Genomic DNA, 7,126 nt, shown 5'->3' on the forward strand with positions numbered 1-7,126 from the left:
TTGAGCGGTGAAGCAACTAGAAGAGCCGAATGTTCTTGAGGAGCTCAAGGAGGCAAAGGAGTGCTGAGACGAGGGGGGCAGCTAGAGGAGACAAAGGCACTTGAGGAGCTCGAGGAGGCGAAGGAGTCTTGAGGTGAGGGGGGCAGCGTCATGAGTGATGGGAGGGTTGTCTTCCTACGCAAACAACCAATAGGGCAGCTACTCTCCCTCTATGCTTGAGATGGCATTACAAGAGGGTTGAGAACATGTGGAGCTGGCGACGAACATTGCAAGAGGGTTGAGAACACCTAAGCTGGCAACAAGAAGACGTGGAAGTGGACCCAGTAGACAACCGTGGGGGTAGAACACTAGAGCTGGAGCAGTAGGCGGAGGACAGACAATGCAATCATGCGGCTGAGGTTGTATGACTAGACTAGACCCGCGATGGTGACCTGACGTCAGAGCGTGAAGTTCACGTTTCTCCAACTCGCTCGAATTCAAAATGGCGAAAAGCGTTTTTTTTTTCTTTTTAATTTCAGGCCACCTCCTTTACCCACGAAGAGGGAGGGCCACTCTCCCTTTATCTTGTATAGATTTCTTCTCACGTTTAGCAGCATATTTCTTCTTACATTCTTGATAACTGAGCTCGCCAACTGCATAAATAAGGTGTTAATATTAAGACAAGATTTTTTTAAAATTTAACAAACACATTCATCCACAAGAAAAAATCCAAAGCATACCCTCGTTGATTAAACGCATAATCAACCTTGAGGATTCAGAGGGAAGTCCGACAATATCTTTCAAACTTATCTAACTTGGAAAGTGCCTCGGTATCCTCTTTGGAGCTTAAGCAGATAAACCATGATGAACAATGTTTTCAGCATGTAAGATCGCATCTACAAAAAAAGATCCATACATAGAATTAATATGCACTTCGAGAAAATAATCAAACTTCTAATGTACAGATCAGAACTTGTGTTAAATAAACTTACTGCCATGCGCTTCATCAAATTCAAAACCAGGTTTTTGCGAAGCTCCTCCAAAGACACTTGGCCTGCCACCAATAACTTGTAACAAGCGACTTGTGTGTAAAAAAAACCCAAAATCATTCTACTCTACTCTCTCTTCATAGTGTCTCTAATATATTTTTAAGAATATTTTATTTAAAACAAAACAAATGATTCTACACTCTCCCTTCATCTTGTATACACTATAGAGAAAATATATATATATGTACATACACACATATATTTATATGCATACATACGTATATATATATATATATATATATATATATATATATATATATATATATATATAGATATAGATATAATGACCTTGAGCAAAATAAACCACCTTGAGTAGTGAAGTAGCTAGAAGAGGTGAAGGTGCTTGAGGAGCTCGAGGAGACAATTAATTATTTTTTAATTAAAACATCCAAAATCATTCTACACACACTCTCTCCCTATATATATATTTAAAATCTTTTATTTAAAACAAAACAAATCATTTTTTAATTTAAAATACCCAAAATCATTCTCTCTCTCTCTCTCTCTCTCTCTCTCTCTCTCTCTCTCTCTATATATATATATATATATATATATATATATATATATATTAAAACAAAACAAATCATTTTTTATTAAAAAACCCAAAATCATTCTACTCTCTCTCTCTCTCTATATATATACTTAAAAATATTTTATTTAAAACAAAACAAATCATTCGAGTCTACGGGCTACACAAACCTTTCCAGGAAGTGTGAACATCCTTCTTGATAACATCTAAGGCGCATGGGCGCGACTTCCATGTGAGTTTCACATGCTTCACCCAGGCTTGTGTGGGCTTTTTTTGCTGCAGCCTAGTATAAAAGCTGCAACATAGTTTGTGAGAAGTTGAAGAGAGAAAAAACATAAACAAACACAAAACAACCCTAGTAAATACCATTAGACATAAATAAAAGAAACATGTTTCAAGGATGGTGCTCTTGGTGCCCCCTTAGTCCTCGGATATACCCAACCTGATTTGTAAAGCACACAAATCCATGTGGCCTCTACAGAGTGATCAGAATGCCCATCACCTCATCTGTGAGAGCTGGAAAACCTTGAAAGGAAGAGGTTGAGAGGATGATTGAACAGCACTGTAATACATGGTCTGGGATATCAAGGGCTCTCTCAAAAACATGGAGAGCACAAATAAACAAAGTAGAGTGAAAATGTTGAGTACAACCACAAATAAACAAAATAGAGCACATTACTGTGAGTAGAGGACTGTAAACATATACTTGAAAGAGAAGCACTCACTTTCGCCATCTCCATCTCCTCAGCCGCGGCTACTTCTAGTAGAGGGATTAATTACATAACGAACCGAACAGCTTGGTGGAGGAGGGATTAATGATGGTGGGAGTTTGTGTGTGTGTGTGTGTGTGTGTGTGTGTGTGTGAGAGAGAGAGAGAGAGAGAGAGAGAGAGTTCAGAATCGTGGATGTGGATGCGTGTGTTTGATTTATGCTCCATTATTATTTATAGTTTTCATTTCTATTATTTACTAATGATGACACGTATCACCTTGAGAACCAATATTGATGATGGCATGTATCACCTTATTTATAGAAAAAAACAATCTCAATCAAACACTAAATATAGCTAGGTCCTAGGTAGTACGAGATGGTTTATTATTGGCATTATTACAAATTTATATCTTTCTAAGAGAAAAAAAAATCTCTAAAAGATATACATACCTAGGTAAAATAATGACGCACATCTAAGCATGATATGGCTTCTATGGGTATGCGTCTTGCGATGACGCGATGCACAATATGCATGCCTTTGTTGTTTAGTGGTGGTGAAGATGATGATCATGAGAATGATAATCGTAAGGATGAGGTGGTGTAGTACCTGCCTTCTGGCCGCATCCTTCTCTTCTCCGCACAATTGCATGTCATGCTCCACTTTGCCACCACCATCCAAGAATGGTCTACCTCACTATTATTAAGCTTGTTGAATTCCCAATGCTGGAAGAAATGGCATAGAGGAGCCATGGGAACATGGGACATGAGGTGGTAATGAAGATAACCAAGTGAGAATCATACAAAAAGATAAATTATAAAGATCTAAGTTGTTATTTTTAGGGCCATAAAGCCATGTGATATGTAGCGACTCATCTGAGATATACGAGATGAGGAGCCAAAAGACACATGGATGTATAATGAAGAGAACCAAGTGAGAATCATACAAAAAGATAAATTATAAAGATCTAAGTTGTTATTTTTAGGGCCATAAAGCCATGTGATATGTAGCGACTCATCTGAGATATACGAGATGAGGAGCCAAAAGACACATGGATGTATAAGCTGTCATCCCATGAATGAAAATGTGTGGTTTTTGAGTTTATCTCTTATTCTAGTCATTTGACTGATTGAACTTTAATTCTCTTACCATTATTCTAGTCATTTGATTTATGGAACTTTAATTCTCTTACCATTATCCTAACATGCGTAGTAGAGAGCGCCATCATCAAAGAATAATGGGTGCACAAATATAGTGCACATGATGAAAGCATGGTAAGCAAGCTTTGGATCAGAGATATGGTCTCTCCAACAAGCAAGAAGAAGACATAGGATGGATGGCTAGTAGCCTTGGATTGGGCCAAGAGAAAATCAAGAGCCTCAAAGAAAGAGGCAATTTGGAAAATTGTAGGAGAAATAATTTATGAAGCCTAGATAAGAGAAATAGTTGTGAAGCTCAAGAAGCAAGAAGCAACACTAGCAAGAGACGCATCCAAAGACAGTTCAATCAAAGGGGAGCTAGCCTCCAGGCTAGAGCAGCATCCAAGCTTAAGTAGGATGCAATTGAAGAGATGCAAATTCAAGCTGAGAGTATTTCAACCTACGCACGCTTCAATCATGCAGAATGAATAGCCAACTTTCATGGCTAATATGCAAAGTAAAACACAAGAAAAAGAGCCAACATGAATCTCTATAAAGCATTAAAGTTGACAAGCAAGCACATTCACAAAATAGTAGGTGCTGCAACAACGAGAATTGGAGGCTTCGAGTAGCAGCAAGCAACCGCAGTGAAGGAAAGAGGAGCCGCATAGGTTGAGAAATCTCAACACGCCAAGGTTGCCGCCACCCACAAGGTGCCCACTATGAAGTTTGCCGGCTCACAAGAGGCGCTATGGTGAGAAGCAGCAGAGGCAATTAGCTCATAGTCAAAAACAAAACTTCAATGCCAGTGATGAAAGCCTACCATGGAAAGGTGACAATAGCACAGTTGCTACACATGTTTCCCACTAGTAGATACATAGCTCATCAAGCGCTATCAGAAAATTTGAAGCTAGTCCAACACAAGAGCTTACGTAGTGGAAGCAAGAGAGAGTGAATTTCGGCGTAGTAGGGCTTGTGTGAAGGAATAATGTCACCATTTGGCCGTATAAGTGGTCTTCCTCTATTTTTCGTGCCAAGGTACGGGAGGCTAGGGAGCTTTGTATCGCCCTACTAAGGCAAGGACTCGCGTCACCTACACGAGGCCAGGCCTCCTGTCACCTGTAGTGTGGCCAAGACATGGAACCCACTATCAGGGATCCCAGCTTAGGCTTCCCATTGAGCCAATTATGTGCTCGAGAAGACCTACTATTTATAGGTTCCAAGAACGGGAGATATTCCCATTGCATAAAGCATATGCATGTATCTCTGCTTGTTTGAAACTGTTTTCACGTGACTTGATGTGTCCAGTTCATGGGCAAGGGACACCCACCCATGAGCCGTGTGAATGCCCTGTATTCTGACATGGTTTGTGGCATGTGAATAGGTACCATTAATTATGGTGGGTTGTGCCACATGGCACAAGGTATTTGGACCCCTCCACCTTCTCTCCCCCATTATTCTCCACCTCTTCTTCTCCTGGAAGCTGGCACCTAACTCTCCTTTGCTCACTTCCCTTTTTTTGATGTGTACATGTTGAAACCCTAATTGTACCTGTTGTAATTGCTAAAACCCTAACATTTGCTATACTTGTTGAAACCCTAACTGTACATATTATACTTGCTAAAACCCTAACTGTACCTTATGTACCTCTTGTACCTGTTGAAACCCTAACAGTACCTACTGTACTTACTGAAACCCTAATTGTACCAGTTGTTCTTACTAAAAATCAAAATTATACTCCATGTTGTACCTGGTGAAACCCTAACTATACCAACTGTACTTGTTGCTAAAAAATCAAAACTTTACTCACACGAATGTACTTACTAAAACCCTAATAGTACAAGTTTCTATACCAAAGCTTCTACAAGTACCTGTTCGTGTACTTGTAGAGTTTGAGCACCTGTATGAGGAGCCGGTTTTGGTTGTATTAACTTATTCGATGACTTCCACTTTGACATTCTTCACCAGCAAATACTTGTTTGGATAATATGTCTTCATATTATGCATTGCATGGATTATCTCGCTACTAGCAAACCCTTGGAGGTTTGTACACAAATAAAATACTCCAATAATATACTTCAATATTGCCTTCTCCTACTGATAGAGAAGAGATAGAAGGAGGGGTCGACCCATTCATGGCCCCAATGGTGGTGTACTGTCCAATGCTTCTCTTTTGCAAATTGTCTTGAGCATTGATGTATCTTTTGGTGATTATGTGTATTGTGGCTAGTTTCATTTTTGAAAGATCCCTGTCCCCACCGCGCAACGAATTCAGGGGTGCTAGCAGCAGAAGTAGCACTTCTTGCACGGGGCAGGGTCCCTCACTCGGGGCCTCGCCCACGGATATCCGGACAAGAGACTAATCCCTCGGTTCTTCCAAAACCAAACCCAGAAAAACTTCCCTCACCCGAAAAGCACGGTGGGCGATTCCTCCATGATATTTTTATTCTAACGTAGTCAAAAGCCTTAACTTACTGAATTGATCTGACCAAACCTGTAAGTCCCACAGTCAAATCAAGGAAAAGATTGCACCTGGATCATAGAGACCAACGCTTTTTTCCTCATTGATGAGAGGCACAACCGCTGATTCATAGAACAATTTTTATCCAGGATTTACTTCATCTATCGTACCATAACAGAATTGAGTCTCATTTTAGGGATCTATCAGTCCAGCCTAACCCCATCTAGTCCCATGGGTTCCACCAACCACTGTAGTGATGGGATCCAACTGCCTAACAGAATTGAGTATGAAAAATAGAGTGTTGTCAGCTCATTTAATAAATCTCAGCTCATTTAATGAATGGTTTTCAATCTAAAAATTTTCCTCGTTCAGCTCATTTAATAAAAGTGCTTTTTTCCTCTAAAAATTTGAAATGTTCTCTTCGAAGTTCCTACGTCATTTAATGAATGGATTTCCCTCTAAAAATTTCGCACGTTTTGGAGGTTATCTCTTCTGCCATCTCATCTTCTTCTATCTTCTTACATCTGCTTTTATTTTCTATTTGCTTCCATGGAAACCAGACGTCCTAGGTATCCCTGCTCCTCTACTCGAGCTATTATAGTATACAACAGTTTTTATATGGATAATCAAAGGTGGATTCCTACCACAATCTTTATTGTTGGTAGCTGGATTATGTTGCATACTAGGAAGCGAAAAAAACAAAGAATGAGTTCATCGACACTTACAAAGGCAGAGTTCAAGACTTCAAACTCTTTGACACAAGTAGGAGCATTAAGTAAGTCCTTATACAACATGCCTACATGCACTTAGAACTACGTCTCCAACATTTTCCTGATGGAATCCCACTCCATAGACCAAACTGTAAGTAAATGTTTTTACATTATGTTTATGTAATGTGTTTCATTTCTATACTTATTCTTCTCTTGTATTTGTCTGTATAGATATATATCCTTCAAACTTGGTTGACTGGTAGCCTATAGATAGGATTGTGGGAATCTTTGATGTTTTTCATGCATCTATTGGTGAGTAGCTATACAAAGAAACATCCAGTAGGTCTTTGGCGGCAGAGAGAGGATTTTTCTTTTATAATGAATTTTACACGGCACCTCATAGTGTTACAGGTTATGGATCTTTGAAAGCATTACCACTGCCTTCATTCGATAGTCCAAATGGCCCATACCAACAGCAGAAACAAGTGAGTGCTTTAGATTAAAGATATACCAAGATGTGTAAAGGTGTATAAGACCAAATGTAGCAAAT

The 7,126-nt window shown here is 39.4% G+C and overlaps 1 pseudogene; it reads right to left on the reverse strand.

The window, feature by feature from the left end:
* Nucleotides 1–528: 528 nt before the first annotated feature.
* On the reverse strand, nucleotides 529–2,291 carry LOC147633974 (uncharacterized; annotated as a pseudogene).
* Between the last annotated feature and the right edge of the window lie 4,835 nt (nucleotides 2,292–7,126).

The sequence above is a fragment of the Cibotium barometz genome, chromosome 11 (assembly GCF_041138505.1).
Source record: "Cibotium barometz isolate CiBa-2024 chromosome 11, ASM4113850v1, whole genome shotgun sequence".
Lineage (NCBI taxonomy): Eukaryota > Viridiplantae > Streptophyta > Polypodiopsida > Cyatheales > Cibotiaceae > Cibotium > Cibotium barometz.